This window comes from Artemia sp. Qi Xiang Cuo, chromosome 12 (genome assembly GCF_049724085.1).
Source record: "Artemia sp. Qi Xiang Cuo chromosome 12, ASM4972408v1, whole genome shotgun sequence".
NCBI lineage: Eukaryota > Metazoa > Arthropoda > Branchiopoda > Anostraca > Artemiidae > Artemia > Artemia sp. Qi Xiang Cuo.
Window position 1 is genome coordinate 56,948,406 of NC_142805.1, and position 14,356 is coordinate 56,962,761.

The 14,356-nt window shown below is 34.1% G+C and overlaps 1 long non-coding RNA gene across 4 annotated transcripts in view; it reads left to right on the forward strand.

Moving 5' to 3' along the window:
- Positions 1-14,356, forward strand: part of LOC148946314 (uncharacterized) — a 76,825-nt gene that overhangs the window by 15,989 nt on the left and 46,480 nt on the right. For all 4 annotated transcript variants that reach the window (XR_016142620.1, XR_016142618.1, XR_016142619.1 and 1 more), the window contains exon 2: positions 61-155. This is a non-coding gene — a long non-coding RNA (uncharacterized LOC148946314). The remainder of the gene's footprint in view (positions 1-60; positions 156-14,356) is intronic.

The window sequence follows — 14,356 nt, forward strand, 5'->3', positions numbered from 1 at the left end:
GAAGAAATCCTACTTTTACGCTTTCAAGCTGTTGATAATGGCTCTTTTTCGGTCTTTCAGATCAAATTGTGGCTGGCAAAATAAACTCTGTAGACATGATCGATTATACAGAAATTAGAAAAGCTCGACGTTAAGAAGTATTCAAGGCAAGAAAGGTAAATTTGGCATGCAAGTTGCCCTCCGCACCGGGCTTTGCAGTGAATTATATTTGACTTTTATCCAGTTAAGATAGATTATTATTTAATGCTAAGAACTGCATAATGCCAAAAAATTAAGCAAAAAAAGGGTTTTAATTTCAACAAACAAGTGAACAAAAAAAAAAAAAAATAACAACACTAATAAAAAAAAAAATCTTAATATTTCAGCCCCACGTCCGGGAGGTGTACTAAACGTAAACGTGGACAAACCTTGTACAGGTCCGGTAATTAAACAACGGAAAACACCAAAAAAAACAAATCTTTTTTTTAAATAACACACAAAAAACGACAACTAAACACACGAAAAGAAAAATAAATCAGAACAACTCACATTATAAACAATTTTTCAGCACTGATGTTACAACATAAGAATAAAACCAAAGCGAATGTCTATAGTCAAACATGGGTCACTCTCCTCTCAACATTCAGTGTATAAATGAAAATCTATCAAAACCGAAGACTATATTTACTTGAACAAACAAAAAAAGGTCGCCAAAACCCAGGTCCATCACCCCTTACTAAATCTCACAGGCTTATAAACAAATTCATGAATTATAAATTAAGTGGTTTTTCGTTTGCTGGTTTAGCTGCAGTCCATTGGCTTTTTCCAGCTTCTCATTCTGACTTTTGTCCGTAAGGTTTTTCCGTTGAGTAAGGCTCCCGGAAGTGGGGCTGAAATATTCGGAATTTTTTTTTTAAATTAAAATGCTGTTTGTTTTTATTTTTTGTTCACTGCTTTCTTGAAATTAAAACCTGTGTTTTTTTTTGCTTAATTTTTCGTAAATAGAAAAGCAGTGTGGTCTAAGAAATTATTTACATAATTCCATGTAACAATACTTATGATCAAATGTTTTTGATCAAGGCAGCAGTTCTTTTCCTATTAGGATTCAAGAAGCTTTATTACGTGACAATAAACCATAAGCAAAACTTATTTCTGTCTCTCTCTCTCTTTCGTTACAAAAAAGAGAAGAGGTAAAAAGGGAGTAAAGAGAGAAGCTTTGAATAGATTGGATGGAAGAAGAGTGTTCGCATCTGGGTTGGTCGTTCGTAGTCTGGTAATAGAGTGAGTTTTGGGTAGTTGTAGTAGAACTAATAGTTTATTATTAAAGCCTTTATTTCTTTTGATCTTGATTGATAATTGATTTATGTATATATTTATGCAATTAATACTATGAAAATATTTGGATCTGTATATTTCATGAACCTAAGTCTTCAATATAATGTAAAGATAAAATAAAAGTTAGAACGATGTTGGGATTCAGTAATCCAAACAATTCTTACGCTAAAATAACCAGACAATATCATAAAATTAATATTGAATAGAATGTCATTAAATTAATACAAAATTTTATTTACTGTAAAAGCCAGCTTACTGATCGTGTCCCAGCTTAGAGAAAAAAGAAAAAAGGAAGAACCTAAACAAAGCCACAAAGAGTTATTCTTACACTTGCCCGATGACTTTTGTCCCAATGCAAATTGTCTTCACAAGATAAGAGCAAATAATAAATGGTTATTAATAGCACTGTCATTTAGACCGCGGTAAAGTTTTTGAATTCAACCTTGAGTCAGTTAATAAAAACCTATTGATTTTCACGACATAAGTGTAAAACTACTTCTGCTATTACTAAAAACTCACTTCGACATCAAACCGCCTGAGGCGAACCCAGCTACGCGCGCTCGTCACACGGGCTCAGTCACACTCCACACGGGTGCGTCACACGTCAAGCTCAGTTTCTGGTACCCAATACAACTCGAAGACAATTCTTCTGAAAAATACCTAATAAATCATTTTCTGTATTTGGAATGCCCATTTTTAGAAACATACCTCACCATTGTTGTCAGTGTAGCTTTCAATATCCTAATTCAGGTCATCAGGCTTATCTTCCCATTTTTCCTAAATTTTTTCAACCGTAAAAACACGTCCTTGGCCTATGGTATACTACTTCTAACATGTTTATTGTATCCACCATATTTACTAATAACACTATATAGGTAAGTTTAGCTATTCTGCTGATCAATCATCTTGTTACCCAAGATAATTTTTTCGTCTTCACTTATTTAAATTATCTCTAACATTATTATTGTCAAACGCTTTAAACGGTCGTGCCGATCAGTGGCAGTTCTGTCACAACAAAAGATAAGGCAGTAGGCAAAAAACTCTCAGCCATAGCCATCTTCATACAAGTTAGTTTTTTAATTTGAAATATCCCAAACAGAGTCATACTAAAACCTAAGATATTAAAATGTCCAACTTTCTGAAAAAAAGTTTAAAAGAAAATAACCAAGTTCAAATTGAAGAAAATACTTTAAAATCAACGGCAAGTAAAAATAATAATGAACTAAAAAATAAAATATGTACAATTAATGGCGAGTGAGTCTAGTATTAATTCTTCACAGACTCGGGAACGAAACTATTTGCGTAACGCGTATATCGTGTTGTTACCGGCTGAATTTTAGATTCAGCTAAATGTCGCGGGAGCCGTTTGCGCGAAGGGAGACGCTGAGGAGGGGGATTTCACGAGTCCGCGGATAAGCCAACATACCGACACTAAACTTAAAATGTATTTCGTCATGGTGTCCCGAAAGAGTTGTAAGGGAAAATTGTTTTAAAGGGGAGAAATAAGGGACTTTAGGAGATCTAGAAACTACCAGAAGAGTTTGGCATTGAATTCTTTTCATGCTGTTCTTCTTGTCCGAAGTCAGGCCGTAATGCCAAACGGGAAAAGCATATTCTATCAGATGTTTGGTAAACATAAGGAAATACGCAATAAGTACGGGGTTGGGACGCCAACCTCCCACCTTATTCCCAGCTAATGCAAATTAGTTTCACTAATGCTAATTTTCGAGCCTATTCTTGCGCACCGATCGAACAAAATATTCAAAAATCATTCATTTTCCTAACATTTTTGTCTAAAACGGTCAAATCATCAGCATAATCTAAGTCTTGGCGATTTTTACTTACCGATTTGATTTTGTCCTCTCAAATGGGCTTTGCCGTCTCCATTATGACAAAATCCATTAAAATGATCTGTGTAATTGAGTATAGAGCACAATCTTGATTCAATACGAAACCTGCTAAGAACCTCGTTTCCTACCTCAAACCCATTAGCGTGTATTTATGTGGTGTATTTTACAATACTAACTTTGCTAGAGCTCCTCCATTGGCTGAATCAAACTGCTCTTAATCTGTAAATTTAAGGACCAGTTCATTAAAATTAAGTGGTCTGATAACGATACTATTCTCAATTATTAATCTATGAATAAAAACTTCGTCGACCGATCCTCTGCCCTTCCTAAACCCGACCTAAAACCATACTCTTTCTCTGTTAGAACTATCTACTGCATCTTAAAGTCTAAAAGTATCATCATAATCAGTAATTTGCTTCCTACAAAAAGCAGGCTAATTTCTCTGTAATTACTACTCTCACTCTTTATGCCTTTCTTATAGAAGGGCCTAATTAAAGTTTTTCTGAAATTGCTTACTTCACTTTTTTCAAAAATTACTCATAATCTTCTCTAATTTATTTCTTAATTCATCCTTATTATTTTTCAATCTTTGAATATTGTCTCTAATTTTTCTGCAAAATGATTATTCCTTCAACTGTCACAAACTATTTAATCATAATTTGATTGTTTCTTGTCACTCTATCACGGTTTAGCACAATCTCGAACTTCTGTTCATCTCTCTTCAACTCATTTCTATCACTAATTATCCCTATTTTTAACTGGGAGAAGTCCAGATTGACTACTGTCTCTCAGTTTTCTACCATGCCGATACAATATTCTATTGATAATTCTGATTGGCTGTATCTTCTAGATCTGCAGCAATTCCATCCATGGTCTTCACTTCACCATCACCTCAATTCATTTTAAACGCTCTCTCTACTTTTCTTACATTCCCCTTATTTTTATATGATCAATCACTCAAATACTTCTTGTACAAGGCCGGTTTCTTCTCGTGTCCCTGTTTCGTCCCTAAGACTGTGTTTTAATTTTTTTAGCTTAATATTACTCTATGGCTTCCAATCGCATGCTTCATAAAGTAGCAATATTTTATTATAACATTAATCAACACAATCTACTCAATGAATTTCTTATTGTCTAAGTAACTGCATACTCGATCTAGTTTGTAGAATTGCTTCAGTATTTCTGAGCTCTTCAGATTTGGCTGGAATGATGTCTGGAAATGACCTAAAACCTCCAGAGTTAGCAATGGAGGTGACGCTCTTTGCTTTTGGGATGGAGGAAGAAGATTTCTAAGCCAGCTGGTTTCTGGAAATTTATTGATATGGCTGGCTTTCATCCAAATATTTCTTATGTGTATTATTTTCATGTTTTAATAGTTGTCGGTTTTAAGTTGTCGAAAATATGTAGAGCTCGGGTGAGGGTAAAAGGTACAAAAAATTGTTTATGACATTTTTCTCGTCATATATGTTAAATCAGTCTTCTTCTGATTTTGGATAGCATGAATCTATAGAATCTATAACTGAAATATCACGAGATGGATAGTCAATTGCGAATTGTGCTGACCAAAGAAATTCACTCTTTCTCCACAGCGTTTCCGCGTGAATTTTTTAAGCTTTGAATTCCTTTGTGTGGCTGTTTTAAGATTCGTTTAAAGAGATATTTTTGAGCGTTTATTGTTATTTGTTGTTGTTTTTATGGATTCTTTCTAAAGAAACTGCCAATAAATATGGCAGAATCGAAAGTGATAACTTTGGTGATTCAATAGATTCATTTTAAGTCTAGAAAATTAAATGTTTAAGCTCCCATTTGAAGTGCTGTCCTCTAGCAGTGTCTGGAATGCTTTTTTTTGTAAATTTCGTAATTTTTTTCCAGTTTTTAAATTCGGCTTTTATTTTTTTCACTACACTCACCAGCAAGTGTACAATCTTCAAATAATTAATCGTTATGAATCTCTTTTCAGCTACGTCAAAGATATCAAACAGTTCGTGGTAACGAACTGTAAGTAAGGAGCGACCAGGCTCAATGGTAACCAAAACTCTAGAAAACGGGTTTTTGATACCAATAGATATATCAAAAGAATCAGATTTCAATGCTGATTTCAAATATATAACTTTCATCAAGTTTAGTGCTACCGATCAAAAGTTATCAAAAGTTACGCGCCTGAGAATATTTGGCTGCATTTCAAAAAAAGGGGAAAAGCCCCTACAAATTATAGAACCCTAATGAAAATCACACCATCATATTCAGCGTATCAGAGAACCCTACTGTAGAGTTTTCAAGCTCCTATCTACAAAAATGTGGAATTTTGCATTTTTTGCCAGAAGAAAGATCACGGATGCGTGTTTATTTGTTTTTTTGTTTTTTTTTTTTTTTTCCCAGGGGTGATCGTATCGACCCAGTGGTCCTATAATATCGTGGGAGGGCTCATTAGAACGGAAATTAAAAGTTATAGTTCCCTTTTTAAGTGACCAAAAAAATGGAGGGCAACTCGGCCCCCTCCCACACTTATTTTTTTCCCAAAGTCACCCGATCAAAATTTTGAGAAAGCCATTTTGTTCAACATGGTCGAAAATATGGTAAATATGTCTTTTAGGGTGACTTAATCCCCCGAAGCTCCCAGAGGGAGGGCTAAAATTTATGAACTTTACCCAATGTTAACATATAGTATTGGTTATTGGGAAGTATACAGAAGTTTTCAGGAGGTTTTTTTTTCTGTTTGGGGTTGGGTCGGGTGGCTCGGGGGTTATGTTGGAGGATCTGTTCATGATGGAAGTTTTCATGGGGGAAGGGAAATTGCCATGAAGGGAGCGCTGGACTTGCCAGCATTATTTATTGGTTATTGGGAAGTATACAACCATTTTCAGGAAGGATTTTTTCTGGAGGGGGGGGGGGGCTAGAGGAGGGGGTTACTCTGGAGAATATTTCCGTGGAGGATGTTTCTTTGGGGTAAGAGACATTTCTATGAAGGGGGTGCCGGATTTCCAAGCATTAGAAATTAAATCAATCATTAGACGATCAGAAATTAAATAAGAAAAACAAGTTTTTTCAACTGAAATGTAAGAAGGAATATTAGAACTTAAAACTAACAGAAATTATAACGTATGTGAGGGGGTTCTCCCCCAAGTCAAAACCTCGCTCTTTACGCTACAGTTTTTTTTAGTGCTTTCAAAAGAGCTATCTATTCTAATTAAACGGCCTTTGTGATTCAGGGGTTTTTGAATCAAAAGTTTTTTTAACTTTTAAAGTAAAGAGCGTGGTATTGACTAAGGGGAGAACCCCTTCATATACGTAATAAAAAAACAATAAAAAAACAAGCGATACGGCTCAATAGTAATCGAAATTTTTAAAAACGGAAGTTTGATGTCAATAAATGTATCAAAAGAATGTGTTTATAATGCTGATCCTAAATATATAAATTTTATTAAGTTTAGTATTACTCATCAAAGGCTACAGGCCTGAGAAAATTTACTCGATTTTTCAAAGAGGTGGGAAACATCCCCTACAAGTGAAAGAATTTTAATGAAAATCACACCGTCAGAATTCAGCGTATCAGAAAACCCTATTACATAGGTTTCAAGCTCATATCTGCAAAAATCTGCAACTTTGTATTTTTTGCCAGAAGAAAAATATACGAATATAGAAGTTAGTTACGTAAGTTAATTTGTAAAGACATCCATTTAGCAAAAGAAAAGTAAAATTTTTATGCAAAAAAAAGCTGCATTAACTAAAAAACGATCAGAAATTAAATAAAAAAAACAAGTTTTTTAAACTGAAAGTAAGGAGCGACATTAAAACTGAAAACGAACAAAAATTATTCCGTATATGAACGGGGCTGTCCCCTCCTCAACGCCTCGCTCTTTACGATAAAGTTTGACTCTGTATAACAAATTTATTTTTTAAAAAAATAAAAAAATTTAGCGTAAAGAGCGAGGCGTTGAGGAGGGGACAACCCCTTTCATATACGGAATAATTTGTTCGTTTTAAGTTTTAATGTCGCTCCTTACTTTCAGTTTAGAAAACTTGTTTTTTTTTTATTTAATGTTAAGAAGAAGACAGTTCTTGTTATTGATCTTAGGATAAAATTGAAAATTAGCAGAGCTCGGGTAAGTTTTCTAATTTAGTATACTCTTACTATTTTATTTACTTGCCTTTTCATGCTAGAGTTGGGATTTGTTTAAAAATCTTTTTTTTGGAAGATTTGTCAAGATGGAAAATCAAGGAGAATGATAATCTAGCCTAAAGGAAAGATTGCCAGAATATTATTAAAGAAATACTCTTTCAATGCCTTCACGTTTTCCTGTTGTTTCTTCAAAATACTTACTTTAATAGCCAGGAGCATCTTCCATAAGCGAGGCTTGGACCCTCGGCCCCATATTTTTGCTAGGTAAGAAATTGGCGCCGAGCATTGATGTCATATTTTCTAAATATTATATCATAGCTGGGCTCAAATCCTTGTAGAAAAACTCTTTATAGGGAAAACCAATAATGTTTTGTTTGAGCACAATTGGAAATTCGGATCTTACAATTTTTGGTGTTGCATCTACGCTAATATCGCATATTCATTTGTATTGTTTAAGGTTAAAGAATTCACGCATTTAACAATATATAATCTTCAGGGATTGTCTTCTTACAATATCTTTCTCTTCCCTATCTTACTGGTCAATAAAAAACATTTTAATATTCACAATTTAATTTATTATACAGAATAGTCCATCAGTTGTAACTTTGACAGTCAAAATTTTTTCAGACAGTTCGTGGTAAAGAACTGTAAGTAAGGAGCGATAGTAACCGAAACAAAAAAAAATGGAATTTTGATACCAATAGATATATAAAAATAATCGGATTTTTAAGATGATTTCAAATATATAAATTTCATTAAGTTTAGTCTTACCCATCAAAGGTTACAAGCCTGAGAATGAAGAAAGATCACGGGTCTGTGTTTATTTTTTTTTCAGGGTATCGACCGAGTGGTTCTAGAATATCGTGAGAGGTCTCATTCGAACAGAAGTTCTAGTGCCCTTTATAATTGACCAAAGAGATTGGAGGGAAACTAGGCCCCCTCCCCACTTTTTTTATCCCTAAAATCGTCCGACTAAATTTTTAAGATAGCCATTTTCTTCATCATCGTTTACAGGCCATATCACTATGCCTTTTATATAACATCGCCCCCCCCCCCAAAGTCCTAGGGGAAAGGTCTAAGTTTCAAAAATTGCCCATTGTTTACGCAGAGTATTTGTTATTGGAAAGCATGCATACATTTTAGGATGGGAAGACGAATTTTCTGCTGTTTTTTTTTCATGGGGGAGCTTTCCATGGAGATGGAAGTTTTCCAGGGGGTGAACTTGTCAGAGTAAATTGTGCTCTGGGGGAATTCGACAGAATTCATATACAAAGTTCTTTTATGGCCATTTCTTGCTTTCTCTTTTCCGTCTAATTTTAGTTGTTAAGGGTAATTGTCCTGGGTAAATTTTTTCCGGGATTGAATTTTCTAGAGGATATATCCATGGGGAGGTTATTTCTTCTTGGAGGTGGGGCCAGATATCCTGGGACTATTTGAAGAACGATAGGAAAATTATAAAAAAAACAAGTTTTTTGAGCTGAAACTAATGTACAACATTGCAATTTAAAATGAACAGAAATTTTATTTATATGAAGAGGGTTGTCCCCTCCTTGATTCCTCGCTTTTTATGCTAAAGTTTGAATTGTGTCCAAATTCTTTAAAAACGACTCCAGGAACGCAAGTGTTTAATTGGAACAATAAGAAGCTTTTTTCAAAAGTATTAAAAAACTTTAGTGTAAAGAGCGATGTTTTGAGGATAAGTTAATCCCCTTCATATACGTATTGATTTCTGTTTGTTTAAGTTTTAATGTTGCTTCTTACTTTCAGTTGAAAAAACTTGTTTTTTAAATTAATTTTTATCAAGACACATCCACAGGGCTTTAAAATTGGAATAAACAAACAGAGTTTTATTTGAGAACTTAATATGGTTGGTCACACCTTCATTGCAAATAGAAATATCCCAATCCCCGCCATACCTCCTCAAGATAGGTCAGTAAAAGCTCTCTTCTAGAAATAGATGGTAATTAAGAAGAAAGTGGAAATTCTCCATATAATGATTATCATCCCAGGATGGATTACACACCTGAATACCTTTATAGAATATCCAAGTTTAATTTTTTTCCCTAAGAATTTGAAGTGATTAAGTGTCTACATGCTGCCACTGAATGTTTGTTTTTTTGGTTGAACGTAATTTAATATTTACAAAAGATAGAGGTAACTTATTAAAGTTAAATAGTAATCGAACCTTCTTTTGTCTTTACCTTTGTTTAATTTAGTTAAAAACTAATTTGGTAATGTAGGTAAAACTTTAATCTGTTGGCCTTTTTGGAGGGGGTGGTGGTGAATAGTTATCTCTAAGACAAAGAAGTTATATACGGTGCTATCCTTCTGAGATCGATTTGACTTTCAACGAGAAGAAATCTTCACTAAAACAAAGGAGAATCGATGTTATTTTAGTGTCTGTATTATCTTAAAACTTGCTTTGAAGAATAACTTTCGACACACATTTATTCATATGATTATTTAACTAAAAATAACATACCAGGATTTTTATCTTACATGTCTGCCATCTTTAGTTTGCATTTTTGGGACCCAAATACTCTGACTAATGTATTTTTGAAATTAGGAATTTTGAACGGTATTCAAGAAAGCATATCCTCTGGGGTGCTAATTGAAAAAATGCTCCAAAATAAAAAAAAAAAACAAAGATGGCTCCCAAGAAAAAACAAACAAAGATGGCTCCCAAGAAAAAAAAAACAAAGATGGCTCCCAAGAAAAAAAAAACAAAGATGGCTCCCAAGAAAAAAAAAACACAACAAAATCACCTTCTTGAAAATAATCCTTTTAACTATTCTTCTGAAACCTACGAAATATATTTTCTCTGAAATACTCGAATATAAAGTTTGTTAACTAAATTATTGTAATGATATAAGAAACTTTTATATTAAAAATGATAAAAATTAATTTCAACCTAGTGAGAGAAGTTAGGAATGGGGTGCTAATTGACAAAATGCTCCCAACGAAAAAAAAAAACAAAGATAGCTCCCAAAAAAAAAAACAAAGATGGCTCCCCAAAAAAAAAGATGGCTCCCAAGAAAAAAAAAACAAAGATGGCTCCCGAGAATATTCCAATTTGGAAGACCATATTTTCCGCGAGGGGTAATTTCCAGGTGAGGTGTTTTTCCACGGGAGAGGGATCAACACCTAAACCTGTAGACAGTGGCAAGTCGAAGGGAACCCCCATTAACAGACATAAAAATGGGGAAATAAATCTGTCTTAAAAAGTTTGTGGCGTCCAATTCTCTTTGTTTTTGTGACAACAAAACAGAGCTTTTTTATTAATCATCTTGACAGTAATTTATATTATGACTTTAAAAAGCAAACAATTCCTTCAAGGTTGAACACGTAAAGATTCTTACTTGTGTTTTGCCCAATGTAAGTACGGTGGTTGAGATGCACGAGTGTTAAGTTATACAAGGGTTCAGTTGCATGGGGGTTCAGTTGCACGGTGGTTCAGTTGCATGGTGATTAAGTTGCATGGTGGTCCAGTTGCACGGTGGTTCAGTTGTACGGGGGTTTAGTTAAATGGGGTTGAGTCGCACGGGGGTTGAGTTTTTTTCTTTGAATAATTAAAGAAACTCCAAAAAAGATGTTTTCAAAGAATTTTAAAGAACCTTATTAAACTAAGAACCCGCGCAAATGAATTCTTATAATAATTCAAACTCACAACTATCAGAACTTACGATTAAAGAATAAACGAAACCCAGAACGAACAGAAATTAGATAAACAATCATAGCAGACAAACATACAACAGGTACAAATATAAATGAAAAAATAAATCGCAAAACAATCAAAACTTAAATTGAGTGTTCAGATCAAACTTAAGATTAACAAAATCACTACAAGAGAGAGTTTGGCTACTGCCCTCTCCCTTAACTAAGAGTCTAAACCTTTCTCATTCATTTGCATTTTATTGAAAACTATTTGTCTTGAACAGTCGTTTGAAAGAACTACTGAAATTAAACTGAATATTTGATATACAATGACATTAATTGCTGAAAGCTCAGCAATTCAAGATTGTATTTCGCTGCAATTTTATTTTTATATTTAGTGGGGTAAGTACAAAAACTAATATTTGTAATATAATTTACAATATATCTATTAAAATATTTTCAGTAAAGCACAAATGACGCAGTATGCTCTAGACTTACAGTTACGCGAGGGGAAGGTAGCTAGACTCTTTCGAATGTTTTTTTTTTCATTTTAAGTTTGATTTGAATATTCCATTTAAGTTTTGCTCGTTTCTTAAGATTTATTTTTTTATTTGTGATAGTACCTGTTAGTTATATGTTTGCTTGTTATGATTTCTATTTAATTTCTGTATTTTTGGGTCTCATTTATTCTTTAATAGTAATTTCTGGTCCTTTTGAGTTTAAGTTATTATAGGAATTTATTTTTGCTGTTCGTTAGTTTATTGTTGCTCTTTATTTTTCTTTGAAAACTTCTTTATCGGAAAATTGTTTTTGTTTTTTCGTTTCTGATCGGCAAAGTCTGAAGTTTTTCCATTTCAACCTATTTTTTTTTTTTCAACATCAAAATTTTCATCATCAAAGTGATTTTTTTTTTCAGCATTAAAGTTTCAGAGTTCAGCATCCCCCTCAACATTCCCTGAAAGTAATTACAAATAGATGTAGTAGTAGTTGAAAGCAGTTGCTAGTTGTCGTTGTTGGAAGTATTCACAGTTGCAGTTACAACCACTCTCATTTGCAGCCGCAATAGTTGTGACGAAGACCACACTGCCTTGCCATCATAAATTCAAACAACAAGGAATTTTTCGTAAGACAGTGGAAACTTTACCCTTAATGAATATTTCCACCTCAGGACAGTGATGCCTTCTTTCACCTCACTTGATGTATCAGTCCTGGTTGAGCTTCCCTGAAGTAAAGATACTAGGACTAAAAGATTTTAGTTTTAATGGTCGTATTTTAATGTGAATTTCCGATATATTTTTCATTTGTTTTGGAGAGGACGGACCTTGGATATAGGGTCAAAACAATCATTTAGGGTAAATTTCCACTGTATTATGATTAAATTCTCTGTTGTTTCTACTTGTTGTTTGTATTTACGCAATAGTAGTAATAATAGTAGTAGTAGTAGCTGCCCTGAAAGTTTCAAATTAATAACCTTGTCAGTTCCTAAGATTTTGCAGACATAAATTTTGATAACTTGGCTACATATAGTTTTATTTTAATTCGCTCAACATAAGCTTCAACATTTACTGAAATTTTTTCTCAATGCCCTTAGCCCTTGTGGACACATCCAGGATCAAACATTCTCGCTTTACTAATGACAAATTCTTTATGTAAAGAATGGACAAATCACATAATTTAGATTCCTTGTCCCGGGGGCTGTGGGGGCCTGACATCCCCAATGGCTTAGTTATTAGACGTTGTGATTATTTTGAATTAAGTAGCTTTTTAAGATCTCTATCAGTTTCAAAGAAAGAATGTAAATGGGCAAATGGGAGGGGGAGTGGCTGCCCTTTGTTCCTTTTTGACATGGCTTTAAAGTATCTACTTAACACCTTTAGCCATTCCTTTGATATTGTTGTTATTTCCTTTTAAAAACCCTCCTGTATATAATGTTTCGATTTTGTTTTACATCCCCCTCGACATTTTCTAGAAGTTTTACCTTAATATTCTTAGCCTTTTTGGAGACCCAGGACAAAACATGCCACCTTTCCCCTAAAACCAACCTTGTATTTAAACAATGGGCCACTTATGTAAATTACAATACTTGTCCCAGGTGCTGTGGGGGTTAAGTCCTCCCTGGAGTTATAGTTATTGAACCATCAATTATTTTGAACTAAATGGCTGTTTCAAAATTTCGACCAGATATTTTTGGAAAAAGGGCAGCTAAAAAGTGAAGGGCAGCTAAAAAGTGAAGGACAGAGGGAGTGATTGCCCTCCAACCACTTTAATATCTTTCTCAACATGCTCTGAAACTTTAAACTGAATTTCTTCAGCTATTTTATGGTATTGCAGATACTTTTTTTTGATAAATAGAATGCACAAAATAGTTTATCTTAATACCCTTACACTTTTCACTAAGAAGAAAAATTTTTTCCTTTTTTCTGATGATACACCCAACATGTAAAAAATAACAAATACCATAACTTATAGTCTATACCCTGATGGTTATGGGGGTCATAACATCCCTGGAGGTATAGTTACTAGACTTTGACTGTTTCGAACAAAATCGCTTTTTAAAAATTTTGATCAGTGATGAGGTGAGGGAGCCTCTAAAACGGATAAGGGCGTCTGATTACCCTCTGATAGTTTCTCAGTATTTCTTGAAAGTTTCTACTTAATACCCTCAACCGTTCCTTTGATATTGATGATATGTCCTTCTAATAATCAGCAACTCACACGGTTTTTATTGTGTTCGGCATCTCTTTCCCAAGCTTTTGGGGGCCATGTCAACCCCATACGACTTTCTAATGATAAATCCTGCATGTAAACAAAGGGCAGATTGCATAATTTACAATCCTTGGACAATTGGGCATGGAATTCTTATAAATATAGCTGTATGACCTTTTTACTCGTTTGAACAAATGACAAATCGAAAATATCGATCAGGGTTTAGCAGAGGGGGCACCTAAAAAGCAAGGGGGTTGGGGTGGTTACCCTAAAATCTTTCTTCAACATCTCAAAATACCTTTTTATTTCAACTAAATACCCTCAGTTGTTCTTTAGATATTGCTAAAATCCTCTATTTACAACCAGCAAGGGCAAATAGCGTTTTGATTTTGTTCGGAATATCTCTCAATATTTCCTCAAATTTTTACTTTAATACCCTAAGCCTTTTTGGATACCCGCAATCAAACATGCCCTGTTCTTCAATAAAAATCCGTATATGTTAACAACGGGCAAATCACTTAACTTGTGGCCATTGGCCGGAGACTGAAGGTTGGTGTGTCAACCCTGAGTGCGTAGTCATTTGAGCTGTGAACTATTTTGAACAAAATGGCCTGCTAAAGATTTGGAACTGATGCATTTGGCGAAGAAGGACATTGGGGGCTGGTTTTTCTTTCATCACTTTTGACTCTTAACAAGGGCCCCGAAACTGCCT